The sequence below is a fragment of the Callorhinus ursinus genome, unplaced genomic scaffold (assembly GCF_003265705.2).
Source record: "Callorhinus ursinus isolate GAN/ISIS: 27379988/994484 unplaced genomic scaffold, GSC_fseal_2.0 scaffold11, whole genome shotgun sequence".
Taxonomy (NCBI): domain Eukaryota; kingdom Metazoa; phylum Chordata; class Mammalia; order Carnivora; family Otariidae; genus Callorhinus; species Callorhinus ursinus.
Genome location: NW_027397073.1, coordinates 34,802,151 through 34,829,073, shown reverse-complemented (window position 1 = coordinate 34,829,073; position 26,923 = coordinate 34,802,151).

Genomic DNA, 26,923 nt, shown 5'->3' with positions numbered 1-26,923 from the left:
TCCTGAGAGAACTGGGTGGCAGCACTGTTGTCTTTTATGTCCTGGCCTCAGAAGTCACATGGCCTTGTTTCTGCTCAAATTCAAGGGCAGAGAACACGGACCCTGCCTTTTCGTAGGAGGAATGTCAGTGCCAATGTAAGAAGAGTATGTAGGATGGGAGAAATTGTTGCAGCCATCTTGGGAAAGACAGTCTGCTGTGGGTAAGGTAGATCCGGCCATGAGTGGCTCTTGAATGAACTCTTGCTGAAGAACTAATACTATCAAACCTTGGAAAATTAGATCGCAATACAAGGAAGCATATGATTAAATGTGTGATTGTATAACATAGATTATTATCTATGTTATAAAGATAGTTATAAAGGCTAAAAAAGAGTGCAAAGGATGAGTAGCTTAGCAATGTCCAGAGTAGTCAGAGCAGACATCATGGGGAGGATCCATTTGGCTATGTTTCATTTATAATCATTTTTTTCCCCCATACAGGAGAGAAATGATAAGAAAATTATGATTCTTGGGGCGCCTGGGTGGCTCAGTCATTAAGCATCTGCCTTTGGCTCAGGTCATGATCCCAGGGTCCTGGGATCGAGCCCCGCATCGGGCTCCCTGCTCAGTGGGGAGTCTACTTCTCCCTCTCCCACTCCCCCTGCTTGTGTTCCTTGTTCCTGCTCTCGCTATCTCTCTCTCTGTCAAATAAATAAATAAAAATCTTTAAAATAATAAAAAAAAGAGAATTATGATTCTTGGTAATTCTCCCTTACTGAGATAACTGCTTAGCTTTTCCATGATAGCTCCCTAGTTTTTCCTCTGGGAATATACTACAGATTTGGAGTCCTACATAACTTTTTAACTTAAAATATGTTGTGGCTATTTTTCTATTAAATATTCTTCTAAACTATAATCTTGAGTGGCTGCACAGCATTCAGTCATGTGATATGCTCTCACTTCCTTTTAACATCTTCCTGTTGGAAATGTAAGCTGTTCCATTTTTTTCCATTGCAGAAAACGCTGTGATAAAAATCTTTATACAGAACTCTTTGTACTCACCTATCATTATTCTTTTGGGAGTAATTCCTAAAGGTAGAGTTACTGATCAAAAGTTTTTCACATTTTAAAACCTTTTGTGCATCTTGTCATAGTGGCTTCCAAGGCAGGTTGTGCTCAATCAACCATCCCACCAGTATGAGAGTCCCTGTTTATTTGCAGGCCTGCCAGTACTGGGTGCTACTGGCTGCAAAGGGCAGTTTCCTTTTTGGGAGGTTAAAGTAGAACTTTGGGCTTTACTCTGATTTTATCTGATTATTATAAGGATAGCATTTTCCTATATCTTTCTTTATCTGCTGCAATTTCTTTTTCTGTGATTTGCTACTTTAAGTACATTGCCTATTTTTCCATTGGCATTTTCCTCCTATTGATTGGTAACAGCTCTTCATAAATTATTAATCTTTTGTTTAGCATATATGGTGCAATCATTTTTTTTCCTCATTTGATTTTTTTATTTTCCAGCATTGTTTGTGGTATTTTTAGATGCAGGAATATATATATATATATATATATATATATATACACACACACACACACACACACACACACACACACATATACATATGCACTTTTGTGTGGTCAGATCTAGGTATCTTTTTATTTATATACATTTTTTGCTCTTATATGTGAGAAGCTATAACCACAATAATAACATTAATTTTATCTTGTTTTTCCTTTTTTTGTGTTCACATACAGACTCACACCCACACCAATACACCCACACACATATATAAAACATTGACTTCTTGAATCAATCTGGACTATATCTTAAAATATGTTCTGAGTAGGGGCCTCCTAAAGATTGTTCCCAAATATTTACCCAGCTGTTGGATGATAGAATTCAGATTAGTAGAGGGAAAAATCCAGCTCTCTGAAAGGGAGAAATGGTGTGATCCTGGCTGAAGCAGGGGGTGACTGGTGGGGTTCGGGGAGGGTAGAGCACTTACATTCTAGGGAACTGGGGATGCCAAGCAGAGGGAAGTACCTGGTAAGCGTCTGGAATTGCAGATTTGGTATTGCAAATTTGGGAAGAGGGAAACTGTTTTTTCTGTTTCTTAATATCTCTTAAAGAGTTGCAAGGAGCCTGGTATTCTGGGAAACATATATAATATTTCATTTAATGTTTACCACTGCCTGGGAGGCAGGTACTATTATCATCATCTTACAGATGAGATGATTGAGGCTTAATCCACAGTAGGGCTGGGATGGAGTCCAGTCTGATTATTTCCAAAGTTCTGTGTTCAACCACTATGCTTATTCATTCATTCCTCAATATAATTAAATTAAGAGTTTCAGAAAGTTAATCCAGAAGCATTGTACAGGTTAGAAGGAAGACGGGGAGTGATTGAGGTCAGGAGCTTCTGAAATACTGGAGGACACAGTGATGTGGTCTCTGCCTTGGTGGATGACAGTGGTGACGATGAGGGGAGGGGAAGCCAGGAGCCAGGAGTACAGGGGATTAGAAGGGAGCTGGCTGGATTTAGTATTCCTTCTATTTTGGCTCAAATTCTAAATACCCCTCTCAGGCCTTGCCCATGGTCTTCATCAACTGAGCTTAGCAGTTATCACTTGCCTGAGACTTGAACAGACATTTCCAAGAGCCAGACATTCTTGTGTAGAGACTGAGAAGAGTACCACAATTCTTTTTGTCCATCTACCCAGATCCTTGAAGGAAGCAGTGTAATTAGGAGATTTTTTTTCCCCAAGGGATGGAACTGTATCTTCATCCCTTCACCAAACATTAATGAAGCATACAGTGGGCACGTGCATCTGCCATGAGGGACCCAAAGACACATCAGAACAGACTGTGCCCACATAGAGATTAAAGCTGAGTAGAAGTAGTCACTTGCACATACATAAGCATCATACAAGATGGGGAATGCCAAATTCCTCAAAAAAGGCATAGTTAATGGATTACGGGAGGTCTGAGAAGAGAGAATAATTCTTGTCGGGAGGGCCAGGAGCAGATAGAATCATGAACTAATAACTAAATTTTAAGTTGGGGTTGTCCTGGGCTTGCTAGAAGGAACAGATAAGAATCTTGTGTAATGAGAACTTTCATTCTTTGTTTGCAAGCCCTGAGACCTGCCCTCCTATAGGCACGGGTGACTCCCTTGGCATTTGTCCCTCCTCTCTCCAGCCCCTGATGCTTTACTCTTCAATCCCTGTAGTGTCATGCTGTAATTACAGTAATAGAAGCCGCTCAGTTGTTTTCTTTCTTTATGCATCTAAGATGTTCTAAGGAAGAGGGCAGACACAGACGAATAAGAAATAAACTGCAGCTTAGTGCACAGAACATGCATCTTTATCAAAAGAATTACGGAATGGATGTTGCTTTTATTCTCCGCCCAAACACAAACTGAAGTCCCGACTCTATGGCAGAGTCTTCCCTAATAACTCAAACTGCGTGGATCGCCCACAACATTTATATTTATAACCCCAATTTGGTCTTGTGGTTCTTGATAACTGAGCAATCATAGATAGACACCCTACAAAATGTCTGCTGAGTCACCTTTGCCCCACCAGCCAGGCCTACTAAGAAAGAGAGAAGGATCCGAGGTGGCTAACTGGTCCTGGGTTGAATCCCAGCCCTGTGGCTCCTGGCTATCAATTGCAAGCTGTTGCTGAAATTCGAAACACCAGTTCATTATTTTGTGAAAAGGGAATAAATAACAGCACTCACTTCACAGGGAAGTTATGAGGATTATGTGATGGTGTGGAGTAAGAACTCAATACATAGGAGGATTAATGCAAAATGAGGACAGCCAGAGGTCCCAGTGGATGCAATTCAGTATCTTCCACTGAGCTCTAAGAGGGCAGGACTATTTCTTTCCCCATAGGCTGGAAGTCTTCATTCCAGGGTTGCTTCGTTAGAAGGCTTGGAATGGGTCTTGTCCGTCTTGTTACAGGGTCAGTGTATCCTGATGAATATGTTCTTTGCATTATCACTTGAACCTCTTCTGACGTTTTGATAAGTGCCCCAGGTTTGGGACTGTGAGTTTGAAACTGCAAGCTGGTAAATGTTCCCCTGTCTCCTGTATGTAGATCAACAGAGCTTATGGCTCACTCTGCCGTATCTGCAAGTTTTACTTGTTTGTATCTCTAACTTGACCATGAGCTCCAGAAGGGAGGGCCATCCATTTTATGTATCTTGGCATTCCCAGGATATATTGTAGAACTTGACACATGGTAGACATTCACTGAATATTTATTGAATGGATGGTATGATGCTATATCTATGCCCAAGGATTCATGCCAAACATCTTTTTGGACTCTTTATTTTCTAAGTTATCTAAACTTCACCACAACCTCACAATTGAGGCATTTTCATTTCCAAACGTATTAATAGAGAAGCAGTAATTCAGAAAAGTTTACCAACTCACCCAAGGTCAAAGAATAACCTGCTTTCCTTCTCTGTTATCTCTGCTCATCCTTAAATACTCTGTTCTCCATTTGATTATGCCACTTATTAGCCATATGGCACGAGACAAGTCACAAATCCTTATAAAGAATTGCATCTTCTTACAATGAGAACTGCCTCCCTGTCTTGGGAACGTTTTAATATTTTCTGGATATTCACAATCTTGAAAAATAAGTGACTCATCATGATATTGTTTTGATGAAGCCTGAAAATGGCTTGTCTATTTTTAACATTGAGTGGCAGTGACTAATAATACTAGGCTCTGAGGAGAGAGAAACGAATGGTCATGGGGGTTAAGGAGTATCTGTAAGTGGGGGTGGTTGCATTCCACACAGAACCCAGGACAGAAATTGTCCAGTAGCCTCAAGCACCTTGTCCTGAAGCTGGCTGTCCCAAGCTGTATCAGGGTCTCCGTTCTGGGAACATCTACTGTGGTTGTCACCAGCACTCTCCCATTGTTCTCAATCTCATTTGGACACATCTCTCTCCAGCTACATGCCTTGCATCTTTTCTCCCTTTTTTGGTACATTTCCATTTTATGTTGCTCAGGTTCTAGCTCAGCATTTCCAGCAACTTACAAGTTAATGTGATAATCAGCTTTTACTTTATTTTTTTTTTAAAGTGTGAATGAATGAATGAATGAATGAGTAAATAAGTAGCTACAATTGGAGAGGAATTCAGAGTGTGTCCAAGTGTTGTGTGGCACAAAATAGGAAAGGCAGGAAGGGCGCTGATGATAGTGCACAGGCTCTGGGACCTAAGGGAGACCCTGGCTTCACTGTTCACCAGTCATGAAATCTTGGGTGGGTTACTTATCTTTTCTAAGTCTCATTGTCCTCATCAAAAAGTAGAAATATGGGAATACCTCTATCATTTAACTATTACTGTGTAACAAACCACCCCAAGGATCAGTGGCTTAAAAACAACAACCATCTTTACTGCTCATGTGGCCAAGGGTCACATAGGGCTGTCTGATCTAGTCTGGGTTTCACTTAGGTGGCTTCGTGTCTCTCATATTTCTCTAGTACCAGTGGGCCAGCCTGGACATGTTCTCATGGGGATTGCAGAAGTACAAGAAGACAAGAAGAACCCATAAGTCCTTTTTTAGGGCCTAGATTAGGAACTCGATGCTATCATTTTCGCTAATATGTCATTGGCCAAAGCCAGTCACATGACCACACTCCAAGTTAAGGGGAGAGGAAATACACCTGCTATCAGAAGGGCTACCCAATGGTTTGGATACTGCAGTTGGGGAGGGGGAGAAATACTGGGCCCAGTAATGCAGTTTGTCATACTCTCTTCCTGAACTATTGGAAGAATTTAAAAAAATAGTCCTTGTTAAGGTCCTTGCCTGGTATGCTGTGAGCATTTTATAGGTGGTTGGTAGGACTTATATCTTGTAAGCAATGCATAAATTGCAGTTACTGTAGTTGTTATAACCATTATTTGTCAGAAATGCAGACACTTGTTATCCCAAAGAGCAAGACTCATAGAGACCTTACCTGGAAGAAGTAGGTGAAATGGGCTCTGTTTGGATGGTAAAAAGGAAGTTTACTCATTCAAGAAATATTTATTGAACACCTATGTGACAGGCCCTGCCCTAGGCACTTGGGGTACATTTGAGAATGAAATCGACAAAGATTCCTGTCCATGTGGAGCTTACATTTCAGTAGGGGAAGATGTATGCATAAACAACATGAACATAAGTAAGTGATACGGTGATGCTATGAAAGGATGTAGAGGAGGGTAAAGGTTTTGGGTGTGATGCTATGGGGGCACCTGCAGGATTCAGTAGGGTGGCTGGGTGGGCCTTCTTGAGAAAGTGAGAGCAAAGACTTGGAAGAAGATGATGGAATGGGTCAAGCAGATCTTGAGGGGAAGAACATTCTAGTCAGGGGAACTCCAGAGCAAAGGGCCTTTGGTAGGGATGCAGAGTGTGCTTGAGGAGCAGCATGAAGGACAGTGTGACTGGAAACCATGTGGGAGGGAGGGAAAGAGTAATAAGGGTTGAGGTTGGAGAGGTCATGAGGAGTAGGGCCTGGTAGGTCATTGTAAGGGCTTCAGTTTACTCTTAGTGGAATGGGGTGCTAGGTGCTATTGGAAGGTTTTGAATAGACACATGAATTGATTCTGATGTCAAATGCCATGAAACTTGTTTGTTTGTTTGTTTGTTTTCAATTAATTTATTTGAGAGAGGAAAGAGGGCAAGCAGTGGGGAGGAGCAGAGGGAGAGGGACAAGCAGACTCTGCGCTGAGTGTGGAGCACCACATGGGACTTGATCTCACGACCCTGAGATCATGACCTGAGCCAAAAGCAAGAGTTGGATGCTCAACTTACTGAGCCACCCACGTGCCCTGAAAGTTCTGTTTTAAAGCATGTGGCTGCTATGTTAAAAATACCTCTAATAAGGCAGGGAGGTTGTGAGAGCATTCAAGGAAGGAGGCAACAGTCAACTCGGTTTGGGTGGTGACAGCAGAGGTGGTGAGCATCTTGAATTTGGATATGTTTTGAAAGTAGAACTGGTAGAATGTACTGGCAGATTAGATATGGGTGTGACAGAAAAAGACAAGTCAAGGTTGACTCCATGGTTTTTCACTTGAGTAACCAAGATAAGAAAGGCTGTCGGTAGAATAGCACTGGGGTGGGAAAAATTAGGTGTTCAGTTTTGGACATGTTGAGTTTGAGGGGACTTGTAGACATTCAAGTGGAGATTTTCGTGGAGGCAGTTGGAGACACATGTCTAGAAATCAAGATCGAAATCCAGATTGGAGTGACAAATTTGGGAGTCACTGAGCTCACAAAAGTATTTGAAATCATGGGCCTGGTCATATCAGGAAGGGGGTGAGTTTTGATGGAAAAGAGGACTATGGAGGTGCCCCTAGAGGACTCAACATGTAGAGAGAGTGTGCAGTCCTGGGAGGTGGACAGTGTTGTCAAATGCCGCAGGTAGGGCAAGTATGAGGAAGATTGGGAATTGATGGGTGGATATAGGAATGTGGAGGTCACTAGGGATCATGACAAGAACAGTTTTGGTTGAGAGGTGTTTATAAAAGGTAGACTGGAGTGGGTTTAAAAGAGAAAGTGAGGAGAGGGATTTGAAAGAGAATAGATAATCCTTTGAGGAGGTCTGTTGCAGAGGGGAACAAAGAAATGGGTCAGTGGTTAGAGAAAGGTGGGGTCAAGAGAGTTTTAATGGCAGACATAATGGCATGTTTATGTGCTGATGGTAATAATCCAGTATAGAGTGAAAAATTGATAATGCAGAAGACAATAGGAGAAAGGTTAGTGATATGGAAACCACCAAAGGAACTGCTCAGGCTTTTCCGGCTTTTTACTCCTGGTGTTCCTTACCCCACAGGGATGTTCATTATGTTATTAAGATTCTCTCCTGTCGGATTATTGCATCAAGTCCCTTTGGTGGTTTCAGTGCCACCATCAGCATTAGCATTTCCTCTCTTGTTGTCTGTCATCCCTCTACTCAGGGCACAGCAGTACTGGGGCAGTTTTCATTTTCTAAATATGGAACCCTGAACCATTTCCCAGGCTTTCCTTTGTTGCATGGACAGGGCCATAAGAAAGCAAAATTGGGCTCCCTGACCTCAGTCCATGAGGCAATACAGACTCTATTTTAAAACACTGAGGTTGTATTGAGGCAAACTGGGACCATCCATGAGAGAAAGAGATTAGGAGGCTCAACGGCTTTGGAGACTTTAATGAGAAGTGGATCAGAGGAGCACTGTCCTTTTCAGAAGCAAGATGGAGGCAGTGGTATTGGGAGGGGTTGGCTGTCTCCCACATCTGTGGCTTCCCACTAAAGGATCTTACTTTTTTTCTTTAACTCTACTGAACTGACATCTAGATCCCACCCCACAGCCTTCCCACGATCCCCTTGCCCTGTTTGAAATCATTCTCTATGTCCTAGGTGCTGTTTCTCCCCCAGACCCACATGGGTTGTGAACTTTCTGAAGCCAAGGACTATACTTCTCATATGCTCCAGGACACTAAGCTCCTTTCTGGAGCAGGATAGTGGATTGATTAATACTTGGCAATTCTCACTGGGGGATGACAGGGATCAGCTAGGAGCAAAGCCTATGGACTGGAAGAGGTTTCAGCCCCATCTTTAAGTAAACTGGCAAAAGGACAGAATGGGTCTGATGGGGAGATTTCATTCCAACCTTCTATATCAAATGTATAGTATGGTGGCTGGAATGTGACCTTCCTGATCTATTGATGTGTTATGGGTCGGTGTTCTTTCTTTTGTCTAGTCTGGCTATACGTAGCCCATGGTGGTCAGCTTCTCTGAAGGGTGGTTAGCTTTCCTTCTCTGGGGACAGTCTATTGGAGGCTAGTGGTTACTAGTCAGGGATGCTGTGGATGGGCCTCCTCCATTGCTGTCGATGTTCTTGAAGGACACTATTGCCTTTCTGTGATATGCCCAGCCCAGCCTGGGTGGGTGGGTGAGTGAGAGCTCCCACTGCTTCCCCATCCAGCCCTCCCCCCCATGTCCCTCAGTGCCACCTGCCCTAGAACCCTGGAACCCCATGGCTGCTTCCCAGCTGTCCCGAGTCTGCAGCTGACTTCTGCGTTCCGGGCTGCGCACGCCCATTCCCCCCATCTGAGGCCCAGAACACAGGGGTCAGCTACGGGGAGTGGTGTCAGGAAGTAGACAGAAGCCATTTTTCCTCCACTTCCAATGCACAAGACAGTAACTGTGCTCTGACCCCGCTGATCCTAGGTAGTGAAAGGCCACTAGCAGGTGCTTGTCTCTGGGTCTGTGAGGTGGGTCTTCTCTTCTCTCTATTCCCCATCTCAATATCATCTCTAAATGTTGGTTGATGCCTACATCCATACTACGAGAACATAAGACTTTAAACATCATTAAAATGCACATATCCCAGAAAGAAACTGAGATTTTTGTCTTATTAGTTATCACTCCTGAGTGTGCCTAAATATGTGTCAGTCTCCTATTGAGCGGAGGGTCCTGAAAGGTGTAGCATCCTGCTGTAGGAGAGAAGAAGCAAGGGGAGGAGGAGAGCCCAGAAAGGAGTGGTTGGGGTAGCCCCAAAAGAATGTTTTCTACTTCCACATTCCATGGAGGGTGAGTTGTATGCACCTGTTGCTCCCCCAGTCTCCACCCCTCCTCACACAGCAGCTCCCAAAAGGCCTTCAGACTCCAAATGACACCCTCATCAATAAGCTTGCATTGCAAAACCACATTTTGACAACACATTTCCCAAATTTAGTCCCCTAATCCACTCCCAGAATATATTATGCTTTGCATCCAACAGATGGATTAAAAGCTTAATCTTCTGCTTGTTCGGAAACTAACCAGAAACCAAAAATACAAACACTCACACCCCTGCAGGTGTGAATGCAATGTTGGGGGGAGGGGTGAAGCAGGGGTGTACATAAGGAGCAGGGAGTGGGCACTTCGGGGAGGAGACAACTGCAGTAGACAGTGCAGGAAGATCAGGGCATCCTCTGAGCTCTCAGCAGGCTTGCGAAGGGCATGGAGCTGCTTTCTATAGATCCCTGTCAGCTCCCTTGATGGAGACCTCTGTGTACCAGGAGGGTGTGTATGGTAGTAGGAGGTACAAGGCGCGAGTCCGAATCCCTGAGTGTGGGGGCTCTCAGGGGATCTCAGCTAAGCTCTCTTCTACATAAATGAGGAGACAGAGGCCTGAACCGAGAGACCAACCCCACAGCCCCACACCCCCCACCCCCAGTGCCAGATTCAGAACAAGATGCTGGACTCCAGCCCAGAGTTTGCTCTCCTCTGCCAACTGCTTTTGGATCCTTGGGGGCTGTGAGGGTTTCCCTCTTTCTATTTTCTGGGGGTCCCAAGTTGTCATCATATAGGAGACCGCATCTCATCTTCCCTCTGTGCATAAAATCTTCGGAAATCTCTGTGAATAGAGGTTATTTTGAAGGCATCTAGGGGAAGGGGCTGAGTGAGAACAGGGGTTGCCAGGGGGCACTGATGGGGAATGCAAGGGAACACCCCAGGAGCTGGGTCACTAGGGGAAGGAGAGAAGATCCCTGGGGTTCCCTGAGAAATTTCAGAATCCCTTCCCCATTGTCTTATTTTTCTCCTCATCATTGAAAAACGGCTCAGAATGCAATAAAAAAAAGGTGTTCTAATTAAACAGATTTGTTTACATGTTGTGGCATGAAAAACTAATTCAATCTGATATACTGTACATTGCTGCTATACTTTTTCTCCTTTCCTTTATATAAAACTGCCCATTTTAAAATAGTATTGTATTTAAGCATCTTAAATAGTGTCCTTGATTAAAAGAAGATGAGTAATTTTCTACTTCCCACAGCTTTCAAAGGGTATGTCAATGGGGTGGGAAAGAGAGCAGTTGGGGGCTCCATTATATTCCTTTTGACATTTCTCCTGACAGTTCTGGCCATTTTATGCCCAGAGACATGTGTGATATTGCCAGACTGGAGACTTAGCTGGGCTTTCTGCTGTGACCAAAGCACAGAGGCCAAGGGGGCTGGGAGCAAGTGGTGGCCTGCTCTGGGGCCCCTGCACCTGGGAAGGAAGAGGGGCCATCAGCATAGGTTGGCAGTGGCCCCAGCACTCTTGCACAGTCCCACGGTGTCCTGGGGAAAAAACCCACAGAGAGGAGTTGGCATGGAGAAATAGAGGAATATTCGTAATATTGATGATTGTGATAACAAAAGCAACATTTTGTGGGGACCAAGTGGGAGAGTTTTAGTTATTATAAAGTAAACTTTCTATCAGTGAAAATCATTCAAGAGAGGACCCAGATGAGCCTATGTCATCCCCTATCTGGGGATGTCTGAGCAGAAGCCAGCCTACCAGCTTTCCAGGATTCTCTGAAAAGAGTCTTTATTTGGCCTGGCTAGGTTCTTCCCACTCCTAGATGCTCAGAGCTGGTAACAACCTGGCAGCTTTTGGAGAACAGGACTCTGTCTTTCTAACCTTCAATCCTGTGCCTTAGGCAGTACTGTGTGTGTGTGAGAATATTTGTAGATATGAATTGGGAGCATCTGTTCTGGACACGTTCCTTGTTTGTTCTGACCTCCTTTTGCCTTCATCCAAGCTGTTCCCTTCACCTGAGAAAGCTTCCTCCATCCACTTATTCTACTAAAATGAAACCAATCCTTTGAGCCACTCAGGCCCACACTGCCCTTCCCTGTACTTCCCATGTACTCATTTTTTACATTTGTGACCGGTTCTCAGCCATGTTACTCAACCATTGCATCTACTTGGTTAATACCTTTTGAGACAGTCTTGTCCCCCCAACTGTATTGTGCTTTCTTTTCCTATCTTTCCAGCGGCACTGTGTGTTGTTCTGGAGAGACGTGAGTGGTAGTAAGGATATCTTCACTCCTCCCTCCCTCCTTCTTTCCCTCCCTGCTTCCTTCCTTCCTTTCTACTCTCTTCATTCTATGAGTGTCCAATAGACATAGCACCATAAAGTTCCATGGTGACTCAAACATGAATGAGGTAGGATATCCCTATGTTGTTACATTGCTCCTGGAGAGGATCTGCCCTGAGTGTTAATTTGGGGCTTAGAGAGAGAAAGCCCTTGGATCTGAGGGGGGAGGCAGCAGGCCTGCCAGAGCAACACACCTTCATGTTGTGGTCTAGAGACTTCACCTCTTTGCTTGGCTCCCTCCTTGCTCTTTTCTGCCCTACTACACCCTCCACCACCCAGACATCCTCCCTCTGGTAATAAAAATGTCTTGGGTTAGTGTTTAAGATAAAAGTGGGGGAAAAGGCCTAAACTCTCTTTGAAGGAGGAGTGGCTCCCCTGGGCCTCAGTAGGCTCTATCTGCTCAGTGGGACAGTGATTCCACAAATAAAGGCCAAGAAGAGGAAAAGGTGTGAAAAGCATGAAACCTGTTCCCCCAGTTTCCTACAAGAACTCCTCTTCACATGCGGGATCTAGAGAGGGCTTCCCTTTGTGGCATCCCAGATTCTCATAGCCAAGTATGTAATGGTTGTGCTGATTTATTTCTTCAGAGAGTCATACTGAGATCTCACTGTGTGCTGGACACCATGCTGGGTGTTCTGATGATCTAACCCATAATTCAGAACATTTGGTCTAGCCTAAAATCCCACTCTTCTACTAAGCCCAGCTAAGCTGGCATTCTCATGATCTACCGCCTTCCACTGGTCTCACACCTTTATCCTGCCTACAAACACTGGCTCCCTCAATGGGATGCTTTCTTCTCCTGACCTACTCAGAGTCCATGTTATAAAAACGTCATTATAATGCTTATATGTTTCTTGTCCAAGAAGGCCTGGCTATTTCTTTTTTTCTCATATCTCCTAGAACTTGGTAGTTGTAGGACAGATGAGTCATTACATTAGCAAAGTCAGGTGGCAGGGCATGGGCTTAGAGTTAAACTTCAAATTCAGAGAGAGGGTTCAAACCTTTCTCTTTTCAGGGGGCTGTGCCACCTTGGCCAAGTCACTGCTCTTCCTAACTTGCCAGACAGAGATGATCCTGCACTTCTCCAGATCTCATTTTCATTCCAAAAAAAGTGTAATTGTAGTAGTGATTTTGTGAGGATTCAGTAAAATCTCATATGAGAAAGTGTCTCACTGTATTCATTTGAATTAAATCTGGAGATACAGTTCGGGGCCCAATACTGAAAACTTACAAGTTGATTTAAAAATATGAAAACTATGTATCTATAGCCTACCATTGCTAACAGATATCATTTGTTGAGTATTATGTAAAAGAGTTTTATAGATATCTTATTGAATTTTATGTAACAGGCACTAATAGCCCTGTTTTACAGAGGAGGAAACTAGTCTTAGAGGTTAAAGAACTTGCAGGAAGTCACAGAGTGAGAAGGTAGCAGAGTCCAAATTTACACCCAGGGTTCTGCTCCGAGATCAAAGCTCCTGATCCTGGCTATGGGACTTGCCTTGGTTGGGCTTAGGATGCCAGAGATGTCTCTAGGAATTCACCTGTCACCTTCAATGTGTGCGGTGTACCTGCTTGTCCCATGCTATCTCTGAGAAGTAGGCTTCTACTCTGGAGCTTTCTTTCAGAGCCCTCAGGGCTGTAAGCTTTGGACAGCTGAGAGGAGGAGGGGGGAGGATTTCTTCCCTTTGTTATATCCTCATCCTCCAATTAAACCCCTGGCTTTGTTCTAAGCCATAGAAGGGAATCCTAATAAAATCTCAGGGATGTAGACAGTCACCAGAAGGTCAGGCCAGTGGTACATATACATGGGGGAAGTGACATGGTAGGATGTCCAGGGATTTTGAAAAGAGATTCATCAAAGTGGCTAGCCCGAATGTAAGAATGGCAGGAATTTTATAACAAGATCTTGATTTTATTAGTAACAGATCGACTCTGACAAAACACAAATTCCTCAGTGACAGGCTGAGGCAGTATAACATTTTGAGTATAACCTTGTGCATGGATCTTAGCCTCTGGTTGGCATTATTGGGGCCAGCAGACCCCAAAGCCAGAATAGGCCATAAGACAAAGCTTGCTTTAGGCAAGAACTCATTTTTGTTAGAAAGTGGACTAGTATACACCAGAGGTCCAGGGATTGTTCAGACTCTGGACAAATTCATCTGAGTTCAAAGTGACACTTGCTTAGATCTCAAGCAAAATTAGGTACCAGCAGGACCCAATAGCCTAACCTCTGTGGATCTGGAGGGGCAACAGGGCATTAGGGAGAGGAGAGTGTGAAGCTAAAAGTAGGGACCAGGGTCTGGGACTCATACCAGGGAGATGTAAATCTGAAGAGAGCACCTGGGACAGACTCTCACAGCATCCACAAAGAGGGCATGAAAATGGGTCTGAGGGACAGGTACAGTCACCCTCTGCCCTGTGTTTTTAATACCCGTTTAATGGATGCTGATCCACAGAAGCTGGACGGGGTTCTAGCTACTCTGAGGCATGCTCACAGACTAAATGCCATTCTCAGAGAACAGAAATCAGAATGAAGGAGCAGGCCTGTTTGAGATTCTCCAACTGAGAGAAGGGGGAGGGATAGTGAAGACAGACATGTAGTCATTACACAGTGGTCTATAATATCCAACTGCTAGGGGCGCCTGGGTGGCTCAGTTGGTTAAGCGACTGCCTTCAGCTCAGGTCATGATCCTGGAGTCCCGGGATCGAGTCCCACATCGGGCTCCCTGCTCAGCAGGGAGTCTGCTTCTCCCTCTGACCCTCTTCCCTCTCATGCTTTCTATCTCTCATTCTCTCTCTCTCAAATAAATAAATAAAATCTTAAAAAAAATATCCAGCTGCTAGTCTGGTGGTTAAGCTTGTAACTCTGACATTAGACCACCCTTATTCAAATGTCACCAGCTAGTTCTGCTTATCTATTATTACTTTTCTGGTTATTAAGAAATAAACCATTATTGGGGCGCCTGGGTGGCTCAGTTGGTTAAGCGACTGTCTTCGGCTCAGGTCATGATCCCGGGGTCCTGGGATCAAGCCCCGCATCGGGCTCCCTGCACGGCGGGAAGCCTGCTTCTCCCTCTCCCACTCTCCCTGCTTGTGTTCCCTCTCTTGCTGTCTCTCTCTATGTCAAATAAATAAATAAAATCTTTAAAAAAAAAAGAAATAAACCATTATTGAACTGCGTGGGCTCAGCTGGGTGGTTCTTGGTTGGGGTCTCTTTTGTGGTTGTTGACATATGGTGTCTGGCATTGGAGTCAACTAAGGGCTCACCTGGGCTGCATGTCCAAGATGGAGGCTTTACTCACTCACCTGGTACCTCAGTGGGGATGGCTACAGTAGCTAAGGACTGTCTGAGCATCATTCTTTTCTGACCTAGTTTCTCTATGTGGCTAGCTTGGACTTCCTCACAGCATGTCAGTCTCAAGGTAGTTGGACTTCTTACCACTGGCTGGCTTCCCCGAAGGAAGTATTCTAGGAGGCCTGGACAGACATTGTAAGACTTCTTATGATCTAGCCACCAGTGCCACGCAGCAGCTCTTCTGCAATACTCTTGTTGGTCAAAAGCAAGTCAGACCTAGCCTAGATTCAAGAGACTGCATCCACACAGTGGTGTGCACACCAGTGGGGCCATTTTGAAGACTAGTTACCACATACCGTACCAGCTGTGTGAATAATAGACAAAATGTAGAGCATTCCGAGCCTTGGATTCTTCAACCATGGAAGGGGGAACTATAATGCCGAACTTCCCAGGGTTCCTTACATATTCACATATACAACCTGAAAGATTCCTATACTGACCAGCACAACTAAGGGGTTCAAACATAGTTGGCGCTTATTGCTTATGCATTATATTGACCAAGCATTTTTGATTTTCTCTCTAATATTTTAATATATCTGTGTCCTCTTGCCCCAGCCAGGCTATAAGCTCCTTGAGGTCAAAAATTATCCTATACCTTTCTTTTGAAAATTTCCTTTAGTTACCCTCAATAAGTACTGAAAGAAACCGAGAAGAAAAGAGATGAGAAAGCTGGGGACCATGCAAACAAGCTTGGGCATCTTTATAATTTTCTCTAGGCTCAGCATAGCACCCAAGCTCCTGGAGATCTGACCTTTGGCTTTTCTGGAAAAAAAACTAATAAGTTATCCTAGACTGTAAAGGGGGCATTATTAATCTCGTTAATTGATTGTACTGTTTTTATGAGGACTTTAGCCCATTAATTGTTTCCATGCAAATGGAAGCCATTAATTACAAATTAATCTTATCTTTTTGTTAAGGCAGGGCCATCAGTACCTCCACTTGGCAATACTTGTTGGCACTTGATATGAATCAATGCTTATACTTGAAAGTAATAAAACTGCATTTCTTTAAAGATAGTTAATAAATCAGATCTTCATTAATGCAGATAGGCCAGACCCCCTACTTGTCTAATTTAATGAGGTTCTAATTCATTACTGTGATTCATGTCCCCCCGGGGATGGTGGCCAGCAGGGCAGGGCACATAGTAGGCAGTTAATAAATCCTGTATTTTCCGGGTTCTCCCACAGTGGGAGGCTGTCCACTAGTCTTTCTCTGCATCATGAAGCATCATTTAGGTCCTCTCCAGCCTCGGTATCATTTTTCACATGGTCCTACAGGACCTCAAAGTGGAAACATAACCTTCTAGCAAGGGCCAGAGCTGGGAGCTCAGGCTTCCTTAAGAAAATAAGGGTGGGGGGCATCAGAAGCACTGTTGGGGTTATAGGGTGATGGCTTATTTAGCTGGTACTTGGACTCTGTTTGTGGCTGAGGCAGTTGGGTGGGGACTGTCTGCCCTCTTTGTGCCATCTACCTGAGCATGATGTATACACAAATGGGCAAGCAGACCCAGATTTTTCCCCGGGACCCATTAGAGATCCATTTCCCAGTGATATCTCTAAACCATTTCTCAGTCTCTTTCTCTTCCCAGGCGGTTTCCCTTTACAGGCAAGTTGGTTTTTTCTCATCATATTTATTGCCAGCCTGGGACTGGGCCTCCATCTACCTCCTTCCAGCTACTGGGATCTCAGGAGTCAAGCCCTGGCTTCCTTTGTTTAAGGAACAAGTGCGGGCCAGCAGGGGCCGGGGACTTGCCCATCCCTTGGCTCCCCAGGGAGGGGTCCAGATGTACAACCAAAATATGGGGTGGGGTCTGCAAAAGTGGGCGGGGAAAGGGAGACCTAGCTTCTGTTTTAGATCTAGGGAGCCGGCAGTGTGATGGAACACTTCCCTCCGTGCCTCTGAATTCATTTCTTTAAAGTTCCACTGTGTACAGAACCATTTGTTTCCACATTGTTTTTATTAAACAAGAAAGGCGAGCTTTATTACTGCGCAAATGAAAGCAGCCGGCAAAGACAGATACTTCCCAGATTCTTATTAATCTCCAAGAGTTATGGGGCCTCTGAAGTCCCACAGAAATTAACATACTCCACAGAATTCTCTAAGCAAGTCACCCGGTGCTGCTCCTCTCCCCTGCGGACAGTGATCACTGCCCAGCCCCAGCCAGCCCGAGGAGGGCTCTCTGGGCCTGTCCAGGGCTCCCACCCTCCCACCCTCTCACATTAACCCCACCGTTTCTTGGGCTGCATGTGTGCTAACCTCATGCTTCAGTGCACAATCCTGGATTGATTTGTACACCTATTTTGGGCATTGTCTGGAAATGTGGATTTAGGTGTCGTTCAATTCACTTCCATATACAATTAAATATGTATGGATTATTTACTATTGTAGTATGGGAGAGTCTTGACATCTGTGAGATTATATCCTGAGGCCTTTGTGAATCTCAAACGAATGAAAAACACAGTCATGTATAATTCTCTCTCTCACGAAATGCAATTCAGTGATCACTCATTCATTCCACAAATATTTACTCAGTGCCCTCCATGAGTTGGCCAGAGCACTCTTTACCCTCCGATGGGGAGGCTGGGGAGACATGGGAGAGTTTGAATGAAGAAATGACAGGATCTGTCTTACGATTTTAAGGATAGCAGCTACTGTGTTAAGAACAGACCCTAGGGGGCAAAAACTAGAAGTAAGCCAACTCTTTCAGAGGATGTTGCAACAGCCCAAAGGTGATGAGGTAGAATAGGGTAGGCAGGTGGTGGCAAGCAGTGGAATTCAAGACATGTTAGGAAAATACAGATGACACACATAGGAACTGCCGTTGCTCTTTCAGATTCCTCACTGGGGTGCAGGGTGCCTCCGCATGGGGGAAACCTGTGGTGCTTGGGGGGGGGCAGATGCTGGTCAGTCAGCTAGGCTCCCTCAACAGGTGCACAACTAACCTGGCCTTATTGGCCCCTGAATGGAAATCAAATCCCAGCAAAGTGCTGACTTCCCAGTATGTCCTAAGATTTTGGGATCCTTGCAAGCTGTCAAAGATGGAGTAGTAGAAGCTGTGAATACGAGGGTCTGCCATGCATAAGATTTGGATAGCACAAATTAATTTAAGCATTTTCAAGTTGGTTTTTCATTGAAGAAGTAAAGTAGCTCAAGTGACAGTTTACAGGTGAGAAGCAAAGGCTTAGAGAATTTAGGTGACTTTTTCAAAGTCACAAGATAATTAGGTCCAAGGTTAAAATCTGGCTCTCCTGCATCCAAGTGCAGCTTTTCCCATAGTTATTATGATGTGTGACCTTCTTTCTGTGACCCTGCTATGCACTGGGGTGGGGGTTGGTGAGAAGGAAAAAGCAATGCCAAGGGAGATCCGGTCCTTGTCCTAGAGGAGCTAATAGTTTCTTTACAGATAAGACTCAAATATACACACAAGTCTTAAGGAGGAGTATGTTCCAGAATGGCACCATTTAAAGTTTAAAGCAGTGTTTGATCAGATGTGAGGGCTGAGTTTATGCCAATAGGTACCTCCAGCCCTTAAGAAGTTCATCCCCATGGAATGTCCCATGACAGGGTGAGGGCTCCAAGGCAAAGCATCTGTAGGATTAGGTTGTGTCTGTGTGTTTGCCAGTCAATCAATGTAGTTTAGTGATTTTTATTCTCATCTCATGTTCCATCCTTCCCACCCAAACCCTTTGGCTCAAGGGAGGCCATTGGCCGTAAATCCTTCTCACAATAAGCTTGTTTCTTCCATCAGTGCCTTTGATTACCCTGGACTCTGGTCCCCTTTGGAGGGAGGACCCTTGTCCTCACACCCCCTTCCCAGAGAAGCTCCAGCTCCACTGTCCTAAAAAGTCACCCATTGCTATGGGTGAATTTGGGGGGTAAGAAAAAAGCCTGAAAAAGCTCAAGTTGGGAATGGGGCAGGAGTGTGAGAGGAAGAATAATGACTTGTTTCTTAAACACCTAGACTTGGGCATTTCTGGATGCTTGAAAGAGGCCACTGCAGGGTGAAACCACAGATCAATTTCTATCACCAGAGGAATGACCGGATGGCACTTGTTCTCCTAAGGCAGGAGGTAGAAACCAATCCAAAGCATTGTGAGGACTCCCCAGAGGGGCTCTGAGAGATCCCACTTGTAAAGACTTGGGAGGGTGCCAGGGAGCAGGTGAATCAGAAAGAATAAGTCTGGCTCCTTCAAGGTGGAGCCCAGGAACAGAAGGGGGACTTCTCATCCTGCATGGGTGAGGCCTCATGATGCTATTGTTTCCTTTGACATGGTCCCCCTTGCTGGAGAGCACATCAGGCCCTGAGCTCTGTGAAATACAAATTGGAGTGGGAGTCAGGAAGTTTAGGACGCCTCTGTCCCCGTCCCTGGCACTCCAAATGAAGGTTGAGCCAGTGCTAAGCTCTGATAATTCTCTGCTTCTGTCTGTCTGGGGGATGGGAAGGAAACGAGGTGTTTACCTGCAGGCACTTTTGCCCTGCAGTCTTATTCCTTTGCCCTGAGACATGGCTCTCCATCAATACCTATATTCAGGATGAACGTTTGGAGGCCCATTTCTCAGGCATTGTCACAGTGTGGGAATGAGATTATCAGAGTCTTTCCAGGGGAGCCTCATGAAGGAGACTGGGACCTGGCGTGAAGGGAGGTTCCTGGCACAGGGTTCTGTTGGTGAGTTCGAGTCTGGGTGGGATAGGTGGTGCGTGTGTGTGTGTGTGTGAGAGAGAGAGAGAGAGAGAGAGAGAGAGAGAGAGACATGGTGTCTGAGGCAGCATCCAGAATTCCTACAGGGTCCCCAAACCAAGCCAGATTCTAGAGATCACTTGAAGAGAGAGACCTCAGAGACCAGGTTCTGTCTTCCTACATTAAGCACATCCCCAAGCCCTCTGAATCTTGGGGCACGATTAATCTGTAGGCTAGTTGATTGGCCAGGAAGGACTATCTGGCAGTGACATTTACATGTGTGGCCTGACATTTTCCTTCTCAGTGATTCAATTCTTTTTCTGTTCATTTTGGTTTTTTGTTACAGTCCCTCATGTGCACTTAGATCCATGAATACAGGCAACCCAGCTAGCAGTGCTAGTATTCTCTCTCTCAGTGCTGGCTGCTTCCTCAAGGCCCCCTTTCCTCTTTCCCTTTTCCTGTTCTCACACCAGGACATCATGTCTCTGGTACGGCCTGATTCAGCAGATGGGTCTGCTGAGAAGGACTCCCCTCTGCCTCAGATATACTCTACTCCCTAGTGTGGAGACAGTGTGCAAATGGGGTTCCAGCCCTGGAGCAGGTAGGAGAGGGCCCTCAGGGAAAGATCAGCGTGATGGGGACTCACGCCTCCTAAGAGAGACTGGAGGGAAATGCAGGCTCAGCTGGCACTCAGGAGCCCCATCTGGGTGCCTGACCTACCTCTCTAACTTCTCCATGCACAGGACTGCTGAGTGGGAGACAGAGATGGAGACAGAGGTAGAGGTTGCCCTAGCTAGAGAGGGGGAAGTGGGGAGGAGGAGAGGAAGGAGATGGGAAAGAGGACGGGGAAGAGGGGAAAAGGCGGGGGAGGGAGAGGAGAGGGAAGAAGGCATCTGGAAAATGCACTGAACCTAGAATCAGAACTTGTGGCTTGAAATCCAAATTCCATATGTACTAAATTTTAAAAGAACTAAACAAATTGCTTCTCTCTCTGAGCTTGAATTTCTTTCCTGTGGCATGAAGAATCATATCATATCCTGCCAATCCAGCAGATCAGTTGTGAAAATCAAATGAGATGATATATGTGGCATCGTGTGAAAGTCTGCTAGTGTAAATGAATGCATGTGTGTGCACGTGCGTATGTGCGTGTGCGCGCGCGCGCGCGCGCCTGCCCCTGATCTGCATGTCGTTATAACTGTAGCAGCATCCTCTGCAGGTGCCACATTGACTTCTCCTGCACCTTTGCCCTCACCAACGCCGTCTGGGATAGTCTTGCCATTTCTAACCATTGCCATATATGTTAATCAGAACCATTTCTCAAGCATCTGCTAATTCCTCTGGCCTGGGAGGTATTCCTTCGTTGCCCAGCTACCACCGATACTTCCTTTCTCTGCACTGTGAGCCCTGCGATGGGAGAGAACTTCTCAGGAAAGGCTGCTCCCCAGGCCTGCCCTGTCCTCTTGTCTGATCATCAGCTAGAATTGTGCAGTTTTAAATGTGAGCACAGGCAGGATGCTGTTATTGAAACATTTGGGAACTATGGTATTTTTACACAATACCCCATGATGTCCTGGGTAGGTGAGCATGTGTGCAGGTTTCTTGTTGGGCCAAGCTAATAATGGATGGCAGACACAGGGGTGGGCAGTGCTTCCCATTTCTACCCTGGCCTCTGATGGAGAGTGGGGCCTGTAGGGCAGTTTCTTGCCTTTGTTCCAGAGACAAACAGTGGCCGATTGGAAGCCCAAAGCTGTCGTAGCAAGTCAGGCTATTTTGAGAGGTGTTTCTTGACTGTTTAAGAAATAGTGGCTGAGAGAACAGAAGGGAACACCTTTCAATCCCCTATTTTCTGCATTTCAGGGACCGTAGGCCATGGTGGGACGCCTCAGTTCTTGGGACAGCAGTGTGGCAGTGGGGGACGTGTGGTGACATCATCACGTCATTGCTTTTGCTTCCAGGTTTGCCTTACTGCACTCAGGCAAGGAGGAAGTCAGACAGGAGGGGAGGGGCTGAGCTCTGGGCACTTGTCAGGAGCTTGATGGTTCAGGACTAGTGGCTATGCCCTCTGATCTGAAACTCAAGCACACCCTAGAACTTTCTCTAGTTATTCTCTCTCTCTGTGTCTCGTATTCCCAAGTAGATTCTAACAACCTTGAGGGTGGTGCCTATGAAATACTCTCTTGAAGCCTGTAGCCCTCGCTTATGTGAAGTCTCCTCTGGCTACCCATTGAATTGACATGCACACAGTAAGAGCCATAATAGAAACATGTAACACAAGTACCTGCGAGGCACTAAGTATTTTACACACATCACTCTCTTCAATTCCCATAAGAGCCCTGTGTGGTAAATACCCTGATTAGTCCCATTTTACAAATGAGGACAGGAAGGCAAAGGGAGGTCGAGTAAATTGATTAGGGTCACATAGCTAAAGAATGATAAAGCCAGGTTTGAACCCAGGTAATCCGGCTCCAACAGCCATGCTGTTAACCACTGAACTCGCTTTCATGCTGTGACATGTAGACGTGTGTGTGTGCGTGCGCGCATGCACAGTTGTGTGCAGGGTGGAAGGCCTGTATTAGTTTAGTAGTAGGAGAAGCTAGGAATGACAAGAAGGAGAGAATCCATATGAGAGAGAAATCCTGGTGGGCTTTGAGGAAAAATCTCTTTTTCAAAGTGTATATCCCTCTAACAACTTAGCCAATTCCCCCACAAATAAGAATATTCCTAAAATAGACCATTTCTTCATATGCTATGTTTGCATCAACCTTGTCCCAGTCTTATTTTTAGAATTTTAAGTAATCTTTACTTTCTCTTTGTTGTCTGTGTTTTGAATTCTCAGTTCTTTCTGAGACTGCTCCTCTTTTTGTCCCCCCGGAAGCACTTGGGCAAGCAGGCTGTGATGCTGACGGCAGCAGGAAGGGGGCCTGAATAACATGGCTGCTGTTAAGCCATGTGAGCTTCCTTTCCATGTGAATCAATTATGTGTACTCAGAGCTGTGAGAAATGTGGGAGCAGACCCTATTCTCCTTCCATCTCCCATACCTCCCCACACAGGGACTGGTATATGGTTGATATTTAATCCCCCATTGTTTATTAATTATAAACCCACAATAAGAAGCACTGGCCTCTGCTTGGAGCCATCTCCAAGTTTGGTTTGGTTCATGAGCAAGTCTTAGGTTTGCTCAGGGACCAGCCTTGGTGGACTCCAAAGTTAACTTCGCAGCTTAAGCATTCTGTGGACTTTTCCTCATTGAGGATCATGCCATTTCCGGAAAACAGATGTTCTTTTGGCCTACTGCATTTGTTATCAGACATTCTATCACTTGCAACACCAAGACGAGACTTGTTTTCTCAGCTGGAGGGATGTTGTCTTTAGGGGAGATGGTCCATACAATAAAAGTTCAGGAAACCCAGGGATATGTTTTAGAAGCAATTCACTAGGTCAGAGACACTGTTAAATCAGAAATGTGGCAAGGGGAGAGGAGAGAAATCTGGAACTGTTAAGTTATTTTGTCTACAAATCAAGGCATGGTAAACTTTCTCACTTTTAACTTCCATTGAACAATGACTATAAACAATGTGCATTGCTAAAAACTAATTAAACGGCTACCTTAAATCAACAAAAAAGAGTAAATTGAATTTTAAGCTACATTTGTTCCTGTGAAATGTGTGTGGGGCAATGTGTGGGGAAATGTGCTTCTCCTTGTTTGGGGCCTGTCCCAATGCTGACAAACCTAAGTCAGGCTTGGCTGATAGTGAGTGGATAAGCCTGTCTCCATTATCTCAGCTGGCTTTAGATCTGACTGAGCACCCCCCTGAGTGTCCTATCATCATCATGCGTTCCTGAAAGCCATTTGTCCAACTAAAAATTTCTTTTTTTTCCCTGCTTAGCTAAATTCTACTCATCCTTATAATGCTCTCTGCTCTTCCGTCCAGTTTACCCAGTGATCCTTCAACATGAAGGGATAGATATTTCAATGACTGTACCACTTACTGGCCACTTGTTACATCCAGCTTCATGAAAGCTATTCACCCTATTCTGAGCATTCTTATCAGTTTCATGCCCCCCCCCGCCCTCCCCCTGCAACCCATGCTAATCAGGAAGGGGGAGGCTATGCAGGAACAAAAGATTCCCAAATGCCAGTGGCTCAGCACTACAAAGGTTCAGGTTCTTGTTCAAGGATCCAAGCTAAGTGGGTCTCCTCCATCCAGTAATTGTGCCCCCAGGGCACGGTGCCTCTTTGGTCACTGTCACAGAGGTAGATGGTGTTTTCCAGGGACTCATCCTGGATTTGGAACGTATCATTCCTGCTCACATTTCATTGGCCAATTAGTCACACAGCCATACATCTGCAAGGCAGTCGGAAAGCACAGTTTTCCAGGTGTCTGGAAGGGGAGGAGAACTGGGTATTGGGGGACACTTTGATGCTGACCACATCCCCAGCTATACAATAACTTTGTAAGAGAAGATTGGATGTCTTGTATTTCTTAGCATCTCCCATGATGTTTTAGATCATATAGGCTCTCAGTAAATGTTGGTTGAATAAATGACATCATCAGTTACCCTTCATGAAGCATTAATTTGTGACAAGATTTTGGCTAGGCACAAGCAGAGTGGAGTAAAGACTTGTAATTAAGGTCTGGCACATGGTAGATCATTCATCCATTCATTCATCCATCCTACAAATACCTATTTAGTGCCTAATCTGTTCCAGGCATTGTTCTAAGCATTTGTGGACAGTGTACTGAACATCATCCTTACAGAACTTACACTCTAGAAAAGGAAACAGATAATAAACAATAATATAACAAATAAGGAAACTAGACAGTATGATAGAATGTCATGTGCTGTGGGAATAAAAGAAAAGCAGAGCTCAGTAAGGGATATAGAGAAGGTGGGGTTGGGAGGAAAGCAATTTTCAGTAGGGCGGTCAGGGCAGGCTTTATTGAAATGACATTGGAAAAGAAGTAGGTGAGGTAGCGAGCCATAGCAAGTCTTTGGAGAAAAAGCATCCAGGAGGAGGGAACACCATTTGCTAAAACCTTAAAGGTGTGGCATATTTAAAGAATAGCAAAGAGTTTGCATGGTTGGAGTGAGACTGTGATCCAGGGAATATCCAGCTTGGAAAGGAGATGGGGACCACCTCATGAGGGCTGGTCGGCCATCGTAAGACTTTTTTTGCCCTGAGTGAAATAAAAAGTGCCATTGAAGAGTTCTGGTGCTTAGTAATACATATACATACAATACATATATGTGTTATATATACATATATTTGAATCCAAAGAGGAAAATATATTGTCTCATTTGCATACAAAGATACAGTTCTTGCCCCTTATTATAATGCCTTGTATTTGTCTTTTCAGAGAACTTTTTCATGGACTGTATCATAAAACAACAATTATAATGATAGAAGGGACTCATACTACTATTATCTCCCCTCCCATATGTCCCCTTAATGGGGACCATCACCGGTGCAGGGTCTAGATGGAAATTGTGCCTAGAGTCCTGTGGCCCAGCTACCTAAGGGATGGGCCTTTTGGGGACTGCCTTCTCTCTTACCAGCCTCCCAAGCACTCATACCACAGGGTCTTAGATAGAGGAAAGAAACTTAGTCAACAGAGTCAAATGGATGGTGAGATGAGTTCCACATAATTCCCACTCTCATCGAATCTAAGCATCTCTTAATAAAACTCACAGTTGTTCCAGGGAAGGGATATGGGCCTCCAGTCTCTCCTGCCTGCTGAGCCACCACCTGCTCTCGGCAGGGGCTGCACCGTTAATCCCCTGAGCATCAGTGCTTCTTTCCCAGGCTGCTTTCCCTTCCAGGAGGAAAACAACCACTGGTTTGTGAGCTGTAGCAGTCTCTCTCTCGGTGCCATCAGAGCCTCTGTGGCCACTGCCTACGTCATGCCATCAGGAACCCCAGGGTGATGACCACTGCTCCCAGCATTCTTAGGGGGCTTTTCTTTTTAACTGACTGATAGCACATTTGCTCATTTTCATTGCCTCAGGCTTGCTGATATTAGGGCTGCTTCCCTTACCCAGGACAGGCTTCAGTTTTTAAAATGTATTTCTTTCATTATCATGTGATCATATCAGGTGATTTTTGGACATAAGACCAAGACTGATTAATAGGGTTTTCATGATCATCCCTTAATTTGCTTTTGGACACAGGATCATGAAATCCTCATGTCTTCCCAGCTCTATTCCTACTCTGCCCAGGTGGGCTCTACTTGGTCTTCCCAGTGTGTCCCCAACAACTATTAAGCAAACACTTAGTCAACAGTAATTACCTCCTCCCAGTTAGGTGTCCAGCCTTTTCTGAGGATATTAACTCTTTATCTGATGGATATGTTGCACACATTCCCTCACTTGGCTCTTTCTCTTTGCTAATTGTGCAGATTACACTCCATGGGCTACCCCTACCCCATCCATTTCTGCCTTTACTGTCCTGCTAGCTGCCCTGGGAGGTTGACCCCTGCAAACTACCTCCCCCAGGCTCCCTTGCAGTCCTCTGACTGCCTTTCTGATTGAATCATCAATGGGAGCCACTGGCAGGATGCTGGGGTGGTAGGAAGAGCGAGGTCAGGGTGATTCTACTCTGTTCTCTCACTTTGGGCAACAGCTCTGACTGTTAGCTGTTTCTCCACACTACCTGCCAGGTGGGTCCTCCAGGACTGTAACCCCTACTAGGTTCTGGCAACATTAGCAACATTATTTCCTCCATCCCCTGGCCCCTCAGGCCCCTGAGGTTCTAATCTTTGAGTGTCTTGACATCTTTCATTGGCTTCCTTAAACCTGCTCCTAGTCCCATCACTAAATTATTTTCAAAACCCCAGTGTGGGGGCCTTCCATTTCCTGCTGGGCCCTCACTAATACACCAATGAACAATTCTCTCTGAAGGCAGGGACAGGATTTGGCTGTCGGTACTGGGGCTTCCCATTGTCACATCTCCCAGGGTTTCTATATCCTCACCTCTTTTTGCTTGACAGTTTGCTTAGGTGACTTCAGGC